The sequence below is a fragment of the Centruroides sculpturatus genome, unplaced genomic scaffold (genome assembly GCF_000671375.1).
Source record: "Centruroides sculpturatus isolate CEXI.00-Female unplaced genomic scaffold, Cexi_2.0 scaffold124, whole genome shotgun sequence".
NCBI lineage: Eukaryota > Metazoa > Arthropoda > Arachnida > Scorpiones > Buthidae > Centruroides > Centruroides sculpturatus.
The window spans coordinates 332,218-341,794 of NW_019384390.1; positions in this window are offsets into that span (position 1 = coordinate 332,218).

Genomic DNA, 9,577 nt, shown 5'->3' on the forward strand with positions numbered 1-9,577 from the left:
TTAAAATATATTTTCTAATTTTTTAATATTACTGTGGTCAGACTGGCAAATCTTCATCTTACTGACATAATACTACATCAATCCTATATATTTAGATCTTGCTTATTGCCGTCAGTTTAAATATACGTAAATAAAGTTTTAATTTCGCTTATAGCAATGGATTTAGTGGCGCAGCTTGACCTATGTGGCCCTTGCGCCAAAAAACACCAACCAACCATAGTGACGGATTTATGTTGTTGCTAGAAAAGTTTGCATTAAAAATTTTTATTTAACAGTCTATACCTTAATTCAATTTTAGTTTGTAAATTAACTTAGATATTTTCTAGAACTTAGAAGCATTTATATATAGATCATTTGTGTGTAAACTATGAGTTATGATTTCCAAGAGATTGCAAGAAAAACTGTCAGTTGCCAGAAAAATTTTCAAAACTAAAATACGATAGAAAAATAAATGAATCATCCAAGTCTTAAGCTAAGCTTGTATTGGATAATTAAAACTACAGAAAATTAATATAGAATATTATGTCTATATAGTACCTTACATATATACAAGTATGGTTGCAAAGCTGAAACTTAAAGGAATTGACGGTTTACTTTGAAAAAATTAGAGTGCTCAAAGCAGGCGTACCGCCTGAATAATGGAATAAGACCTCGTCTCAATTTTGTTGGTTTTCGGAAAACAAGGAAATGATTAAGAGGGACAGATGGGGGCATTCGTATTGCGACACTAGAGGTGAAATTCTTGGACCGTCGCTGCGAAAGCATTTGCCAAGAATGTTTTCATTAATCAAGAACAAAAGTTAGAGGTTCGAAGGCGATCAGATACCGCCCTAGTTCTAACCATATACAAGTAATGTCGCTATATACAATTTTAGAAAACGTTGCTTAATGTTGTCAATATTTTCAGTGAAAGTTTTCTTAAACTCATCAGCATGATGAATCATATGTAGGGTTGCCATCTGTCTTCAATTTGGGAGGACAACCCATCATTGAACTGTATTGTCCTCTCATTCTTCTTTTATGAATAAATTCTTCCTTTTTCAATACAGTTTTAATTGTTTGTTTTCATTTCATTTTATTTTATTATCTCTGAAATGTTACTGGCAGATTTCGTTTCAATATTTTATTTTTTGTTTTGAAGTAATAGTTTTATCTTTATCATCCAATAGAGTAACAAAAAGAGAAAGACACTACTATTAATCAACAGGACCATCTAGAAGGTACGGGAGCCTAGACAAAATACATATTGGGGATCTTATAACAAAAATTCAGCAATGAGTTGCTTAATTTTCCCAGTAATATTTAAATAGTGAGTGTGTGGTGCCATCTCTTAATGATATTTTATTATTAAAAATTTTTTATATTTTAAATTATTATAAAATAGCAAAAAGCTTAATTTTGAATGTAGGATTGAGTTTTATAAAAAATTGTAAATGCTAATAATGAGTAAAATAGTCATTAAGGCCGATCCTACTCGAGATATGACATACAACCCCTTCTATTTCCTCATCCCCTCAACCTTTAACCACCAAAATTTAGCAGCCTTAATCCCCCTAATACACAAACCTGCAAAATTTCAGAAATTTTCAACAAAAGGCAGAAAAGTTATTCAGCTTCCAAGTGCCTCCCCGCACACATCCATACTTACAGAAAAAAAATCCATAAATTTTTTTTTGCATTTCTTGATGTTTCAAGGTCACCTGGGTCCAAAAATATGTTTTTTGACCAATCACCATACTTTGCATCTGTTATGAAGAAAGTAATTAAATTATTACTTTAAAGTAATGGACATGAACAAAAAACATTGTATAGGTTCTGCTTATTCCCTTGGGGACTAGGACAATTAGTTCCATTTGCACATCTGTAGGCACCCATGTTAATCAAAGTCAGACAAGCAAATGAAGTTTAGAGACTCAGTTAAGAAAACATTTGGTAATTATTCTAATATTGACTTTAAAACCCTATTTATTTTCTAATACTAATATATAAAGGAAGAATGTTTGTTTGCTGAAGGCAATCTCAGAATCTACTGAACTGATTGTTAAAATTCTTTCGCTATTGGAAAGCATATTCCTTTCAGATGAATATAAGCTATATTCTGTTTTCATATTAAAAAAGGAAAATGCATGAGAAAGATGTTTTTACTGTGACATTTGTCTTGCTTCATCCTTTATCTGCTCTGTTCAAGGTCAATCCCCTTTACCATCCGGTGGGCTGTTTTTAAACTTATTATTTTATCTATTTGATGTTGGTTTAGATTTCTGTAGTTTGGGTAGTTGTGTATATGCTTTGTTTATATTGTCTTGGTTGTTCATTTCTTATAATAATACATGTTATCAGATAGACACAACTATAAGGAGTGAATTTATTTCCCTTAGATGAAGTTAAACTTTTGTACATAGACTTGTATTTTGTGTGTTCATTGTTTTAGTATTAATTAATCTACCATACTGTTATTTAAAAAAATGAGAATTAGTATAGTTGGTATATATTTTGTGCATTCCAATAATCCTGATGGATCTCCCTTTTTCTTTTAAGTGCCTGCAGTTTCCTGTGAAAGTATCTTTTGCCTTAACAATAAACAATCACAGGGTCAAGTGTTCAAAATGGTAGGCATTGATTTAAGAAAATAATACTTTTCATATGGACAACTGTATGCAGGTCTTTTTAGGTCTGGAAGTGTGAGTAATCAGTATATTTTGTCAACACAAGTTAACAAAACATTAAATGTTGTCTTTGCAGATGCCTTGAAATAAAATTTTAAAAAAGTCATGTATTGGTGTAAATAAATGCATATAAAGAGAGAATGTTTGTTTCTTACTTCGAAGTAATCTCAGAATATACTGAACCAATTTTTTTATAATTCTTTCACCATCAGAATACTTTCAGATGTACCATACATAAACTACCTTAAAACTCAGACCCTGACTCCCTGCTGCTTTCATTTCCCCTACAAACTCTCAAACACATACTAATCTGGACATATTCCGCTAAGTTACTTTCTGGTACCTTATGGAAAACACAGATCCCTCACTCCTCCCTGATTTTATCCCCTATCCCCAAATTCCCAAATCTTTTGAGCAATTTAGACAAATTTTGCATAGTTACTCACTACAATCCTTCAAAAAATACTCACTACTACAGAGCTGAGCCTAGAGGTGTTTTCACCTGAGGCAGAAGAATAAATTTTCACCCCTATGTATAGTTTTTTTAAAAATAAGTATTAAATAAAAATAAATAAATAAATGATTTTGGGAACAAAATATACTTATTGATTATTAAATAAAAAAGATTGATTGTTAAAATTGCTGTGTTTGACAATTTTCCCGAGGAAGTAACAATCTTAAAAAAGTGTAGATAATTTTTAGTTTACTGAAGCCTCTTTCACCGGAAGCTACAGTAACGGGTAGTGTTAGGAGTATTTTCAATGCAACTTCTAAATTTGGATAGGAATAAACTAAACTATATTCATGAATTGTTTTTAAAAGATCTAAACTTTTAGCTGCTTTAAAGTTTGGAATTAACGTCATTGCTTGATTTATTTTTTTTTTTAACTGATTATTATTTATGATAATTTTACAGAATTTATATTGTTTAGATATTTAAGGAATAAAGCTTACTAGGGCACTATCATACGAGGAAACGAGTGTATCGAGCAAGAGCATCTGACACAAATCATTAGTGTGTTTATAGTATTTGACAAACATTGCAAGATATATTTGGCTTTTTATTTTTTACTTTTCAATTTATTTATTTTTATTTTTCACCAATTTGGCACCCTTTCCCATTGTTCAACTAAGGCAAATGCCTCGCTTGCATCACCCTTGTCCTGGCTCTGCTTACTTTAATACTCAGATCCTCAATCCTCTCCTCTGATTTCATCCTCCACAAATTGCCGAACCCTTTGATTTGTACCAAATTTTTCATAGTTACTCTCTGCTATCTTGCGGGAAACATATGCTACTTAATAACAAGGACAACTCGACCCTCTCCCTGAGTTCTGGGCAACACTGTGCTGGTGTTTTATAATCTATGGTTAATCGACAAATATTTATAACAAACTGCTTTGTTGTAAATGCCTTCCATTGTACAATGTCATTTTTTTTTTTTTGTACAAGAAAGTTGGCAACCCTAATTGTATATGACAGGGGTGGCGAACCTATGGCACGCGTGCTCAAAGTGGCACGTAATGTATCATACGATTTCTGTCTTTTTCAATCATCTTTTCGGTTTATCATCTGATCATCCTTTTTTTCAACCAGCTTTTTTACATTTATTCTAATTAAAGCGTATTCGTTTAATTTCTTTAAATATTGTTATTCAAAGTCTGAAACTTTGGCATGCATAAACATCTTTAAAGCTAAGTATGCTTACAATATGGCACGCGAACCAGGTTTGCCATCCCTGGTATATGACATTATCTATACTAGTTTAAGAAATTCTTTCCTCAGTTCTTCATTCAAAATGATAGCCTATATGGACTTGAAAAATAATAATTCACTTAGGAGGAAATATCAATAATAACTATAAGGAGAAATGTTACATTTCGTAAGAGCATTCATGCTACAATGCTTTTAAAAAATAAAGTTGTTTTTTAAGAATATCATTTTCAGAGTTATGATGCTTGTCCGTAGCTGAATATTGATTGTTTTGTTTCAAACAGAACAAAGGCAAATGATTTTTCTTCTGTTTGTATTCAAAATATGAAACAATAGTTACAAAAATGTCTTTATTCCTTTCTATATAAAATAAGCGACTGAATGCAACTAATTTTTACATTCGAAAAGTGATAATTTTTATCTCTATCGAGCTATATATAAATTGTTTTACTTTCATATAGGAATTATTAAAACTTTATTTAAAATTCTATAAAAATGTCATAAATTGAAACATGCATTTAGCAAGTAAATTAAAGCATACTTTGAAAGAAGATAAATAGAAGGTAGAAAAATCTTAGACAATGAAAATAACTTTCTTGGTATAATATTTATGCAAAAAAATATGTATATAAATTAGAGTGTTAAATTATATTTCAGTGAAAATTATTGTTCAGTATTTGCTAGTAAATTTATTAAAAGATTAAATAAACATATGATATTTAACATATCATTAAATAAATATTGAAAAATATGGAAGAGAGATGACTCAAAGTTGAATATGAATTCTAATTCTTGAAAATTGGATAGATGTTTATGGATAATGTTTTCTCCAAGTATTGTGGTATTTATTATCATACTAGCTTAGGAAATTTATGGATATTTAATTCACCGAAATTAATTTATTGGACTGATTTGGTTGCAAATGGCATTAAAGATAAATTTTGAAGTGTGTTGGAATTATTGATATTATAATTATAAGGAAAATTAATAATGTCTGAATCTTCAAATTATTAAAATTGATTGAATCTGATTTGATACTCAAAATTCATTCCAGTAGAACACAAACAAACTTTAGGGAGTGAAAAAGCTTTCCTATTTACATATGATAAACTGGATGAATTAACTATTGGGTTAGAAATTGGCTAATTAAATTTATCTAGATAACTTTTGTAGATTAAAGAATTTATCCTATAACATTCTAAATTTCATTTAATGTTGGAATATTATTAGAAAATAGATTTAAATGTTCATAATTTTGAATTAAGTCATTAGCAGTTCATAGGTTATCTTGATGTATTCAAACAAGGTTTAAAAAATTTTCCTTTAAATTATAAAGGTTGGAAAATATAATGATCACTGTTTTATTACATGGAACAGGACAGAAGTACAGCTATGTATAGTTTACAATCCTTTTATGTAGTCACCTGCATTGTTAATCATCTGTTCCCATCGATGTGAAAGTAATTTGATGCTGCTAGCAGCCCAATTTATGTACAATTAACCCATAAAGTTTTTTCATCAATTTTGAGGAAATATTTTTGAAAAAATGATTTTTTAAAAGTAATATAAAGTAAACCGCACCATGGATATATACATATCTATTACTTATAGCCCATTTCTGTTGATAATTGCTATGGAGCAGGTTACTTTACAACTGCAAAAATTATTCTTAACATCAAGGCTATGATAGTTATCATAGCCTTGATGTTATTGGCATTCTGACAGAATTTCTTTCATTGTGAAGAGTCATAATGTTTCCACTCAGTGGACTGGTGTTTCTGATACAATTCCTAATACTGAGCCCATGTTTCATCTAACATAATTTTGCATTGGCCCTTCATGCTGTTAGCACTCTAAATGGAGACACGTGCTTCAAAATATGACATCATCTAACTCTACTACTACTCCTCTGCATTACAGCCCATGTATGGCCTTGGCCTCTGACAATCACAGCCAAATCTTGACAATCTTCTGCATGTTTCCTCCAATCACCGACCCTATCTTCCTCAAATTATTCTCCACATCATCCAGCCATCGCTTCTGTGGTCTTACTCTACATCTCTTGCCACCCAGATTTCTGCTATAGATCTTGGCAGCTTTATCATCTGACATTTGCTCAACATGCCCAACCATCTCAGTCTGTTACTCTTTATTTCCACAACTATATTAGTATAACCATACAGTTCTATCAATTCACTGTTTTTCCACATCCTCCATTTCTCCGCCTTACACTTGCTCCAAATATCTTCCTTAGAATTCCTCTGCAGCCACAGTCATTGTCCATGTTTCCGAATCATAATCACCACTGGTCTAATAACTTTGTGATAAACAGCCACCTTCAATCTTCTACATAGGCTAAGGAATTTAAGAACTGTAATCAGGGCCCAATAAGTTCTATTTCCCACTGCAATCCTTGCCTTTATCTCTTCTTTTAAGTTGTTATCATTACTTACCAGTACTCCTAGGTACTTGAATTTCTCACATCTCACATAGTTGACACCATTTAACTTCATGTATTTGTCTTCCCTCACAGCAACTTTCCTAGACAAAAGCAAGTACCGTGTTTTACTGTAGATCACACAAAGCCCCAATTCCTCCACCTCATTTTCCAATCTCCCCAATCCTCCAGCTCTCCCAGGTTATGTGACAACATACCAACATCATTGGCATAAGCTAAATTTTGGCTAACAGTTGAACAGATTGCCAGTTGGTGAAATTGTGCTCCCCCTCTCATCACTCCTTCCAGAACTACGTTAAACAGTAGTGTGGATAACACGTCACCCTGCTGCAAACCTTGATTAATTTCAACTACTTTAGTGAGTTTTTCCTCTACTTTGACTTGACATTTCATGCTGGTGTAAGTCATTTGCACCAATGTGATTAATTTAGATGGTAACTCATATCTATCAAAGTTTGGTACAAAGACCTCCTTTTCACACTATTGTAAGCCTGCTGAAAATCCAGATAGAGCTGGTGAACATCCACATTAAACTCATAACACTTTTCCATTATTTGCTTTATAGTGAAGATGTGATCCATCATTGATCTACCTTGCCTAAATCCACACTGGTAGTCACCCAGTCTCTCTTCTACTAGTGAAGTGAGCCTCCTCGCAGCTAAGACCATATACACAGTATTAAGTAAAGATATACCATGATAGTTTTCACATGTTGCTTTGTCCCCTTCTTATGAATCGGACACATAACGATCCAGCATCTCTTCCTTTTCCAATACTTCCACTATCAACTGGTGAACAAGCCGCATCAACAGTTCACCCACATATTAAATCATCTCTGCTGCAATATCATCACTCCCTGGTGCCCTATTATTCTTCAGGCCAGTCTAACTTCTTAAATTCTTAATTCTTAAATCCTTAATTGCCAGTCTAACTTCTTCTACTGTTGGCATGGGTATTGGTATTACATCACAGCCAGCAATCATCCACTGTCACTCATACTCAGTTTCAAGCCCACCAGTAGCCAAGCGGTCTTCATACCCTGAACACTGGGAGTTCGGTCGCGGGCTTGAATGGGCTGGCCACGTGAAGTTTTCTCCACGTCCGTTAACACCTAAATAGGGGCCAGTTTCCCTTAAAAAGACCTCCTGAAAGGCATCCCCCTAGACTGATCACCCAAGTGTTGCATTGCCTTAACTCAAACAAACCAAACCATACTCAGTTTCATCTTATGCTGGTGTTATAGTCTCTGCAATAGTATTCAGCAGTTCACTAAAATATTCAGCCCACCAATCCAGGATCCGTTCTCCCCAATTATCAGATACGTAATAGGAAAAAAATAATTATGTTATATTTGTTGGGATTAAATGACATCCCATATATGTATTAGTATATTAAAACATTATCTGTTTAATATTTATTATTCTTCTGTAAAACAAAGTCAGTCTTTCAGTTTCTATATAGAAAGTTTAGAATATTTTATAAGATATTGATTAAATATTAGAACAAAGAAATAATTGATTTCCAATAAATCTTTAATGTCAGTTCACATCCAAATTTTTTTTTTCATCTAGGAATACAGTAAATCAATTCATCTGAATTATTCTCTCTTGGGAGAATATACTATCTGTTAAAATCACCAAAAGGTAACTTTCATCCATCATCCACATTGACCAGCCTTATTTCAGACCTATCTGTAACTGTAAAACTGTTATTGGATAATGAAGACTTGTATTGTAATTACTTCAATTATTACAGAATGAAAATGACAATGTTTTACTTATAGAATCTTTTATGTAAATTGTGTTGCAAGAGGATATAAATAGGGGTTTTGAGATATTCAGAAATATTTTTTTCGTTTGGAGGCTGCCGTCTAGGATTCATAATAAAAATAAACGTAACAGTTACGATTTCCAAGTTATCTGGATCGTACTGCTCGTTTCAATTAGCTTACTTTTTTAGATTTTAATGTAAACACGGAGTTTCATTTAATTAAAAGCGATTACTTACTTGATCCCCAAACTAATTTATCATTTCTGCTGGAAACTTATCTGCAAATCACTTATGTTCGTGTTGCCTCTTAAAATTAATGACTAGTATTTTTTGCGATATTAATTTAACGAAAAGTGCGTGATTACGTTAACTTATCACCATGTTCCTGTATGGTGTCTGCGTGACGTACGTGTTTTGTTTCCTTGCATCCATAATGCTAAGCGAGCTTTATAATTTATCATCATACTGTACTTTAAATTAATTACGTCTAGTTTGAGAAACTTTCGACCACTTGTCATGTACAGTACTGTTACGGTAGCATAGCTTACTTTTGGAGGATCCCCCTCCCCTTGGGTACAATGGTTCGTAAAACCCTGACATTGAAGAGAAATGGTTAAAGTTCTACAAATACTAATTTTTTGAGATTTTAGTTGCCATTATCTGAACTAGTTTCAAGTTTTAGAAATTTTACGTTTTAAAATCCCGTTATCCTCCCCTTTCAGGTGTTAGAAATGTTCAAATCTTAATAGCTTTTTAATTAACAAACTTCACGGCGATTCGGTCGTCCATTATTTTTTAAAATATTAAATTTTTTTATTACTTCAATTCTTACGTATTTTAATTAAGAATTGAACTAGGAATGTCAGGAAAAATAAATAATGATCGTTAACTTACGCACCAAAATATCTAAAATTTAATATAAATTTAGCTAGTTAAGTGAGCTAGAGCTATGCCAATAAAGAAAACAGCA